This window comes from Catharus ustulatus, chromosome Z (genome assembly GCF_009819885.2).
Source record: "Catharus ustulatus isolate bCatUst1 chromosome Z, bCatUst1.pri.v2, whole genome shotgun sequence".
NCBI lineage: Eukaryota > Metazoa > Chordata > Aves > Passeriformes > Turdidae > Catharus > Catharus ustulatus.
Genome location: NC_046262.2, coordinates 62,387,475 through 62,398,627, shown reverse-complemented (window position 1 = coordinate 62,398,627; position 11,153 = coordinate 62,387,475).

The following is an 11,153-nucleotide window of genomic DNA, read 5'->3' as shown; positions in this document are numbered from 1 at the left end:
TTTAAAACACAACCTGGTAAAAATATATATGCAACAAATACACACTACTAAAAAAATTTACTTGGAAAAGAAAACATTATATGCATATGAATCTGCTGTGGATATTGCTGCAATTAGCATTTTCCCATAAAAGTTGTAACCCAGGGAAGTTAATTGGAAATTATGCATATTCACCCTTATAAATATTTAAAGAAAGAAACATTATGGAATGGTTTCATTGCTTTTGGAAAAATTAATTTTTATATCTATAAACAACAAATGTGTAGAGAAGCACTTTCAATGCCAGAAAAACTCTCATATTTATTACTTTCCCAGTGGTTTGCTGGATTTTTGATGGCAGTCCCTACTAAGACATGAGAAATTTTAGATTACAGCAGCATCTTTGTCAAAACAGTAACATAAGATACTCTTGGTTCATTTCTTCATAAGCTCAATTATCATTTTTTATATTCAGACTTAAAAAATAAGGTTATAAATCAAAGCATTCATAATTCTGAAAATGGAGGACTTGGAGTCTGAGAAGCAGTTCCATATATCTTGCTTGCGCAGATTGTCAGGCAGTCTTTAAACACACAGTCTTTAGACACACAATCCAGTAATGAATGGGCCCCTTTAGTGCTTCCAGGCTGCCCTAGCTCAAAAATATATCAGAATTGCTGAATCCTGGAGGATATTACCTATATGTTTCAGGTCAACTTGTTGAATAACCAGAGTTTATGAATTAATGTGCCAAACTGCTTCCGTCTGGTGGGACAAACAAGAAGAAAAAATGATGTTCCAGCTGAAGCAGTTGAGCAATTTTTGGTGGCAGTTCTGCTACAGGGCTTCTGTTGGATCCTTGACAAATGATTAAAACTGGGCTTTACATCATACATCACATGTAGTTTGCTCTGTTCCAGGAGATGATTTGTAGAAGTGTTTACTAAGGAAAGCCACAAAGTGGCTAAAAATATAAGTAACCTGAAAATCAAAGCACAGATCATCAAAAGAAGAAAGGTGCATTAAACAATACTGAGCTTTACACAGTGGAGGAGAGACCACTACTAACATTTTGACATACACATACCTGCAATTTGGATATGCACCTACCTGTCTGCCAGCATTCTGTGCATTTTTAGTTTTGAAGCCAAATTAATTTTTTTCATCCTGAGAAAAAAAATTAAATGTAGGTACTCAACAGCTATCAGGAAATTTTCATTGTTTAGAGCAGTAGGCAAAACAAAACAGGATAATTTTTGAAGCCTGGGTTCATAAAGTCATGGAAGCTGAAAATACCCATGGAATTCTTACTGGTATCAGTCTCAGTTGTACAGAGTCCCATACTTTTATCTTCATTCCCTCAAAGTTCAAGTGAGTCCAAATAATTCCCAACATCATCAGGATTAAATATGGATTTCCCCTCATCAGATTTGCAAATGGAAGTATTGTGTAAAGTTTCATGCCTGGGCACATTTAAACAACAGCTTTATATCATCTAAAATCCACTCATGGATTTTTGTGTAAATTGGGTAGAGTGTCCTATTCTGCTTCAAAGACAGAAGTATGCATCTTTAATGTCTCAGAACAGCCAATTTTCTACACCTGAGAAGTAATTTGTGTATTTATTTAGAACACCGAAAGTCAGAAAATGCTGGTTCTGTGGGGACATCTCAATCTGATTTAAACAGAAATAAAGTGATTGTGTCCCCTTGAAAGGACAGTAACCGTATAACTTCACAATATCTCTGAGTCCAATCACCTCCCCATCCCAACTCTATCACTTCTCAGAGCTCAATTTCTCCTTGCTCTGTGTGGAAGAAACATTCTCACATTTCTGTGAGATCTCACATTTCTGTAAGACCAATCCAGTTTTGACCAATCCAATTTTAACCTCTCTTTACAAGCTTCAGTTGAAACCAAGATGTTCTACTATGCCGTAGCTCATGCATGACAAGCCCTCTTCTAACTGCATTAGTTCCAGTAATTTGTGATTTGGACATTGTTCTTGAGCTGTTCTGATGTTTCATGCACAGCAACCAGCAGGGTGATGGGAAGGCCATTTCAGTGTTATTGCTCAGATTCTAGATAGCAGAGTTTATATTCAGTGTTACTTCAACACCAAGGAGTTCATTCCACTGTGATGCACCATGTCATTTCTAAATTCACCAAGGCTCTATATTGCAGTAAATAATAATTTTCCCTAAGTTAAACAAAAACCAAAACAATTAAGTTCTCAGGTGGGTAGGTCTATTCCCTTAATAAATGGCAACACTAACTTCTCAAATGCAGCAATGAGATCAATTCTTAATATGGACAGTCAGATCTCAAATGATATAAAGATGCAGGGGAATTAAAGAAATATCACCATGGTGCTATCTCATATTTGTTCTAGTCTTAAAAGGAATGTGTAAAGAATGTGTTCTGATAATGTACTACACCTTAAAAGTAGTATGTATCTACTAAGTGCTTGATTTTGTTTATGCTCTGACAACCTGTGAAATGCCCTCATCTATCAACGTCACACCACAAAGCAATCATGAGGCTTATCTAATGAATGATAATTACTTTCTTATAGAAAAAATAGTAAATCTGCATCTCATCAATTAAGCTAAGGTAACTTAATCCACGATTAATTAAATTAACTTTACCAATTAAGACAGAGTTGGAAATTATATAAGTTGAAAATCTCATGTCGTAAATATATGGTGCAATCATAATGAACAATTAGTGTACGATAGAGTTTGATTAGGGTGATTAAGATCAATCTATAGTCACAACAGAAAAGTTTAATTAAGGATGAAGGTAGATGAAGACAGAATAATCAACACACAACTAGAAAGGTTTGCCAGCTATCTTCAATCTATCTGTACCAAAAAATATGTAATCAGTAAATGTGTGGCACTTCTTATCTGTAAATTTCTGTATTCTAGGATAGTAGGGCACATTGAAAGCATTGAAGTGAAAACCTAAAAGCAATCCAGGTGTAGCTTGTTGATTCAGTTTACACAAAATTAAAGTGTGAGTGGGAACAAATTATTTCTGCACATGCAGAAATTTATGCATTTGGCTTATACAGATGGATGCTAGAGAAACTGAAAATTAACCTTTTTCAAGTAGAACAGGTAATTGATTCAGAACCTAAAATGGAAGGTATTTTGCATCCTGTATTACATCTCAGTGTTTTAATGTTCCTGTTATTTCTTAACAAGGAAAACACAACTCATATACCATTTTTTTCCCAACTAAAGCCTATCTTCCTTATTACTAGATGCATTTTAAAAAGAAAATCAATAATCATGAAATCTGTTATTCAGAAAGCTCACATTCAAAACAGTTTTATGGATTGTAAAGGATAAAGGAAAAAAACCAAACTTACTACAATAGTGACAAAAAGGCAAACACTCAGGCCATAGTTTAAATATAAACATTGTAATCTCTAACAAATTTGCTCAATTCATATCAATGAAATCTATTTTGACATCTTAAAACTTGACCATGAAAATAATAAAAATTTTGCAGCCATCTTTGACCTTGGGATATGCAGTTGTCTAGCTTTTCACCTTTCTCAAGATGGAAAGAATGATACTGTTTTGACTTCTGCTCAACCAAGCACTTCAGACTGTCCTTCTCCAAGAAGACTAAACTAGAAGAGTGATGACCAGACAATTCTATTTAAAGCTATTTTCCCTGAGAACAGGTAAAGATCCAGATTCAAAGTCCATTGATACATAAAATATTTCCTTCCGTCCTGTGGTTCAATGCTTGTTTACTGCTCTCTACTACTCTTTCAGCTGTCTACTTGAACTTAGCTGGTTTCCTTCAACATAGTTTACTACCTCCTTTTATCCACTCTCTTAATTCCTTATTTTCTTCTTTCATCATAGCACCTTGCTATTTATTATTGGAATTTATGGAAGTAAAGGCTGGACTCAAGTTCAAGTTAAAGTATTTTTGTTGAAACAAAAAAACTGCAGCTGCCCGTTCAATGTTTAAGTAATTTGTGCTCCAGAATTTTCCAAAGCCATGTGGAAGGCAAGGCAAAGCTGAAGCTAATGCCTTTTTCACAACTAGCCCTCCAGTATAACATTGTGGTATTATGCTTTCGAGGAAGCAGAAGAATTGGGAAAATAGGAATTAATTCAGTCCTTTTCCCTGTTTTTTTTGAGTACTTTCCTACCTTTTCCTGTTTCTTTATCCACCCCTTCCCCACCTCACAGATAATCTGTGTGCAGCTTTTTCTTCTGTAATGCCTGGGTCAATAACGCTAGAGTGGAAAGGCAGAGCTTCAAGGGAAAGTTTGGACTCAGTCTAATATCCACTCACAGGTACAAAAAAAAGAGAAAAAAATCTTTAAAACCACATCTTATGCTTTGTCTATTACTACTATAATAATAATAATGATAATAATAGAAGTAGTTAAAATGGTACTAGGAGTAGTAGTAGCAGTAGTAGCAGCAGTAGTAGTAGTAGTAGTAGTAATAGTAGCAGTAGTAGTAGTAGTAGTAGCACCATTGCCACTCCCTTAGAGAAAATTTTATTTAGATTTTTTTGTTTCTCTGCTGTTTCACACCTGATATTTTGCATGATTTTTAGTCCCCCTAAGCGGCCCTAGGTGATAGCAAACTCCCTTCTTCCTGTACTCTGCAGCAGCTTTGTGTTCACAAAAGCTAAAACACATCAGTCTTCAAGGTTAATATGCTGCCTCATTTTCAAAATAAGTTTGTACATGTGCTTTATTGTCTTGACCTACATGCTGTTATATTAGTATATCAGTATTTGAGGTGCAAGAACATCTGCTGAGTCACAAACATACAAACTGAGTTGTCACTTGCAATCCAGGTTTGCAGATCTGCCCAAACATGAAAAGCATAATTTGAGATTATTACGTTTCACTCTGATATGCAGTCATCCTGACATACAAATGTATCATAAAATTTGAATTAAGAATTGACAGTGTGACAGCAGAATATTTATAAACCAGGTTTTCATGCTTTTTCCAGGATTATATCTGTCACAAGAAATTAGGAAAGTATTTTAGTTGTAGTTTTCATTTTAAATGACATATACTAATGATACAATATTTGTGTATGCCATGGTATTTTGATAGTTTAAAAGACCTTGAGATTTCATGGCTTGAAAGTTTATGCTAAGAACAGCCATTAATTTTCATTTATTTTTCAAAGGTAGAAGTGATCAAACCATATGGTGAAGCCATTTGTTTATACATCATACATAAACACATAAAAAGAAAGAAGAAAGCAACTCTGAAGTGCTACTGTGTTTTTTTGTTTTTAAACTATCCCCCAAAAATATCTGAAGTTCAAGGTTGTTTCAGGTACCGAGAATGATTAAAATATGACCTTAAATTCTCCAATTTTTGCTTTACTACCTAAATTTTGAAAAGAAAATCTTCCACTTGATAATCCACCATTAAACAAGGCATCAGAGTTATGAGAATTTTTGAGCCCTCTTACTTAGAGTAATAATTACTATCTTTTCATTCCAGAAAAAAAGCCATAAATCTCAGAAATCAAGGTGACATTTAGAAATGATTAGGGATTACTAAAACTTTGATGTCATGTTAACTGCCATTAAAGATTATTTATTTGGTATTTAGAGATTTAATGATAAAAAGAAAATACTTGTCCTGTATTAGATCTAAGAACACAGGCTTTATTTTATGCTACATTTTTCACTCATGTCAAACTTTCTAAATCATCCCTATCAACATACACCGATTTACTAGAATTTGCATGTTCAAAAAGATGGAGTATTTGTAGTGTAAGCCTTGGCTTGATGGCTAAATAAAAACTGCATCAATGTTTGTATATATGTTGGTGACAGCAAGCAATTCCTTAATGATGAAATACTTTTAACACTCTCTTTCTAATAGCAGGTTTTCAAAATGTTTTCCAATTGACTTAGTTCTCATGCTTTTTAAAAAATTATTCATTTGGTATTATCATTTGAGTTCTAATATTCCTTTAAAAGGTGTCTTAACAAAAATCCTAAATAAAAAGAAATAAAGGGCAATACATTTATTAACAGGAGCAATTGTAAGACATTTAAGGTACATAAATATTTGTTCTTTCAAAAAAGAGTGGCAATATGCTGGTACATCACAGCATTCCAGTACTTAGAGGGGTGTTGCAAAGGGAATGGGGACTGTTCAGGAGTCACGTGGAGAAAGCCAGGAGCAATGGGTAGAAGTTGCACTGGAAGAGGTTTTATCTCAACATATTAAATAACTTTTTGCATTAAGAGCAATTATTCGCTGGAATACTCTCCCCATAGGATGAAAGTCCCCATTACTGGAGGCTCTCAAGCTGGAACTTGCCAGAATTCTAGATAAATTTCATCTAGAATCCTTTTCCCATGAAAGGCTGAATGAGATGATCTTTCAACTCCCTTCTAACCTGAACTAGTTTACAGTTCCGTGATATGACTATATGAATAATTATTTAAATGACGCAAAGTTTTTCAGGTCTGGACGACAAATGGAGATGAGGATGTGTGCAAACCACACCATTTGTTTCCTGATAACTGCATACATAGCTTTGTACAGCATGTATGTAACATGCTCTACTGTCACTCTGTGTTGGATCTTTCTTTCTTTCCCCATCCATCTTCATACATGTACCTAATTCAGCATACTTAACCTGTAAGACTTAATTTTTTTTTTCCCTCAACACCTGGTGTAATTTTATTTATAAGAATATTCTTCAGAAATATCATGTAATGCAAAATCATTATCATAATACTTCCTGAAAATATTCTCTGTGACAGTTTTCATAGAAGGCAACAGTTGAGCACATTCATCCTCTTTAAAGTATTTATTTCTCCCAGCTTTTCAAGAAGAACAGCATTTTCTTATGATTTAAAGTGGCCTTTTGCCAAGTTCTATTCACAGCCTTTCTATTAACCTTTGTGAGTAGATGCTTATAGTCAGAATTAACCATCATTATTACGGACATTCTAACGCTTGAGTATATGTGCATCCATCTCCTTGTATCAGCAAATGTGTGATTATGCTGTCAGTTTAGCTGCATTTTTGTGGTAGAATGTCAGAAATTATCTATTTTTATAGGGAAGCAAATCACAATGAACTCTCAGGCCTAACAGGACTGTTTTCCATTTTGACCCCTTCCCCCTGTTTTTGGGTAGGTTTTGTAACTGGGCACAATGTAGCATATCACCACATCACATTACCACAGTTATAGCCAACACGGAAGCGTGTGGTAGATCAAAGCAGTACAGAAGCAGCCACTTCAGGCTCACAAGAATGTAGAGAATAAGAAAAAGTTTCTGTAGAAAACAGCTTTTATCAGCTCTGGTTGTGACAAAAAAGATGAAGGATGGTTGTGAAAGGTCATTGTGCTCATCAGTTCAATCTACCTCCATTATCTCAGAGCAGAAAAATCATATTAAATCTGTTTTTATTGATCATAGTTTCCAGTAAACAGTAAATATTATGCCATGATCAGTCCAAAATAAAGATTTATATCTGTCTGCCGCTTCTAGTCTTTGATTTAAATTCCTGAAAATTAACACAGTAGAGTCTGGAATAAAATATTTTTCAAAGACTTTGATTTTTTATTTAGAAAAAAAATCGAAAAAGCATTTAAACAAGAGTGTTGAAACAAATCTTAAAGAACAGAATGCAATCTCTAGAAAAAAATGCCAGCATCTCAGTGCATGAGTGCAAGTATGAAACATGTGCTTTAGAAAAAGGCAAAATATTGTCATAAGGCAGGAAAAAGGGATTGTGAAGGATTTTGTTAATGCAGTTTCTGGTCATAGACATCGGGAAATACAATCATTAAAATATTCTGCCTGTCTCACACCCCTTCTTCAAATGGAGTAATTCACACTAAAGTAATTTACAGGGAGTCTGGGTTACATCTAGTTGGATTTCTACATTTGACAAAAGAAATATCTATGAAGTCACACAAGGAAAAAGATATGATTTTTCCTTTTTTTCAGTTCAAGTACTATGGGGAAACAGTGGCTTCCTACTACAAATTTTTCATGTTGGGTATACTTGAAGTGAATCAAACGTGCTGGATTCTTGTCTTCCAATTGTATTCGCAATTGCTGCGGAGTCTAAATATTACTTATCAACTAGGAGCAACTCTTGAGTTTGAGTATTCAGCAATCAAGCACTTGCTCACAACTTTGCGACTAATTACAGCTGGCAGGGATAAATCATTAGGAATGGTTCCCTTAAGTTGCTCAAGTAATTTTAAATGTTAGTGTAGGCTCTTCTAAAACATGACTGGTTCACATCACAACGAGTTTGGAGGAGAAAGGAGAGGGAAGAAAGGGGAGAGGGGGGTGCAGTAATGGCATCTGGCAATCCCTAAATGGGCCCAAGTTGTTGACAAACACAATCGCTCCCAATTCAACCCCTACTCTCCTCATGATAAAATTTCAGACACACTTTGGAACGATTATCAGCATTACCAAAATATTAGAAGAGACATTGCATTGTGGAATAATTTATACTTCAAACAGACCTGTTACATTGGTCTTTCAGAGTGCTGTTGAACCCTGCCTACCCTGAGCAAAGCATGCTGTAATTGACGCTGCAGGAACAACACATAAACAGAGGAAAAAAGAAAATAAATAATTGATAGCAGGAAATTATTTGTTAGATATGTTCCTTTAAAGATCCTTATGTGAGAAGGTTAAAATCTCACCAAATGTGGATGATAACTACCATCTCCATGTCAAGCTTTTATCTTTCTGCTATATTTACCATACTGAAACTTGTCTACAATTGGTTTGGAGGTATTTCCCACAAAATAGGAACCAAAATAGGGGTCATGATCAACTATGAATGGTCTGTTCTTGGGAAGTAATTTTTCCATAAGTGTCAGAACCTCAATGACTTCCAGGGAATGCAACTGTTCTGACAATCTAGCCTATAAGGACCAGAGGCTCACTCTTTCCCCCTCTTTTTTCATCCTTTATTTCTTCTTATAAGAAACTGAACATATGTCTAGCTAGCAATTCACTCAATTTAGATGGAAACAGACCAGTTAGTAGCAGAGCCTTAATTTTAATGCATGTACATTTTAATTTTCTGTTACAACTCTTCACTAGTAAATAATTCAGCTCCTAAGTTTTGGGAATGTGTTAATAAATATCATAACAAACTAATGTAAAGTAAAGAGAAAGAGAAAAAAAATCAAGTTTTTTAAATGAAATAGAAAGAAGCTATTTCCTTCTGAATAATGTATTTGTACAAGCTGCAGTCTGAGTATATGCGTAAATGATTAAAATCTGATAAGGAATCATAGGACACTTCGATTTTCAATATGCAACTTTACACTGAATACAGACTAAATTAGAGTTACAGCATAAATTATTTCTGTGAAACAAGCAGCACCTACATAGAAACTCTCCTTTTGTCAAACTGTGCAAAATGCACTATATTTCTGCGTGCAGCAATCAGGCGACATAAAGGGATTGAATTTCTATAATGACTGCAAACTTCTGTAAAATTACCACTCCTTAGCCAGGGTCTGGGACTTGGTTTGTCCTGGATACAGTATGTATTATGTTCCTTAAACAGACCTTCCCTTCTTAGTTTTATGGGACTAGAACTTTTTCCTAACATCTATCTTCTAAAATACTCTATTTGCTGACATTTTGGATCTAGAGACCAATGGATCTATGCATTCATTTGCTAAAAGCATGAGTGTGATTCTATCACTAATAACCTGAGTCCCAGATGGTTCATAAAAAAATGTTGTCACATATGTTTACTACAACAATTGAAAAATATTTGAATTTTTATTTTATTTTAATCACAAGTGATAACAAGCCAGTGAATTAGACGATTTCCAGAGAATGAAAATGCATAAGATGATTTCACATGAGATGATTTCCAGATCACTAGACTGCCCACAAATTAATTCTGGTTCCATGTGTGCTGAGATTAAATTGAAAATTTTGAACTATTAAACCCGTCCATATCACTGAAGATGGTATATAAGGAGTGCAGCTTCATGTCTTATTTGCAAGTCAGCAAACACATGAGGTGAGGAGTGTCTGACCTCATTATCATCTGGCAGGAACATTCCTTTCCTTTCTAACAGCAGTAATAAAAAAAAAAAAAGGATATATTCGTCTTTTGACAGAGAATCATCTGGTTTTACACTAAAATATGCCGTGATTTAAAACCTAGTTTCTGCCCTTGCCAAGAACTTTCACCTTGCCACAGAAATTAACATGAAAGCTACAGCTCTCACTGAGTCATCACATCTATTTCATTTGTGCTCTAGTCTCTAGAGCCTCTCAATCTCATTCTACAACCTTCTGCTAAGTGATTTTACATCAGAAGAAAACATGAAATTGTACTGTGGAAGTAAAATATTGTTGTATTGCAGGCTGTCATTGCTTCAAGGTAGACTAAGACTTTATTGTAGTGAGTTCATGTGGTAGGACTGGGTTTTCTATTTCTGGTTTCTTCAATTCTGTTGACCAGAAATTCATAACATTTTACTCTTCTTTGTGTTATCTTTTCTGTTTGGAGTTTTTCTGTTCAGGGGTTTTATGGGTTTTTTGTTTGTTTGGGGTTTTTTTGTTTTGTTTTTGTTTGTTTGTTTGTTTGTCTGTTTGTTTTCTGATTCCCTGTCTGGGCTACTTGTTCTCTGCATTTTTTTGCCCATAGAACTTCTGCTCACTTGTAAATAATTGAAAAAGCTTCTTTTTAAACATTTTAAGAGTTATTTCACACCAGAAACTTCCTATTACTCAACAGTTTTGTTCACAAAGCCATTCCTGTATAAGGAAGTTGGTTTTGGGTGCTTTTAAACTTACCAAATAATATAATATACATAACACATGGAAAATATAAATAAATATAAAACCAGATTATATTAAAACATATGTAAACATATCGTGTTTTCAATCATATAGTTGTATAACAATAATATAATAGTATATACTTCCAATGTGTAGCTATATTTTATCACTTTCTGGTAAATTTGGGACAATCTGAAGCACGTGAAGTATGAGTTAATGACAGTCACCAAAGTCACATGTCACTCAGAAAAGAGTAAGTCACAACAAAATGCAGACTCTTCTAGGAATTAGAAAATTTAGTTAATCAGCAAATAGAAATGGGTCACAGTTGTTTGCAGTTTCCCAGTTATTCGTAAAGCAAT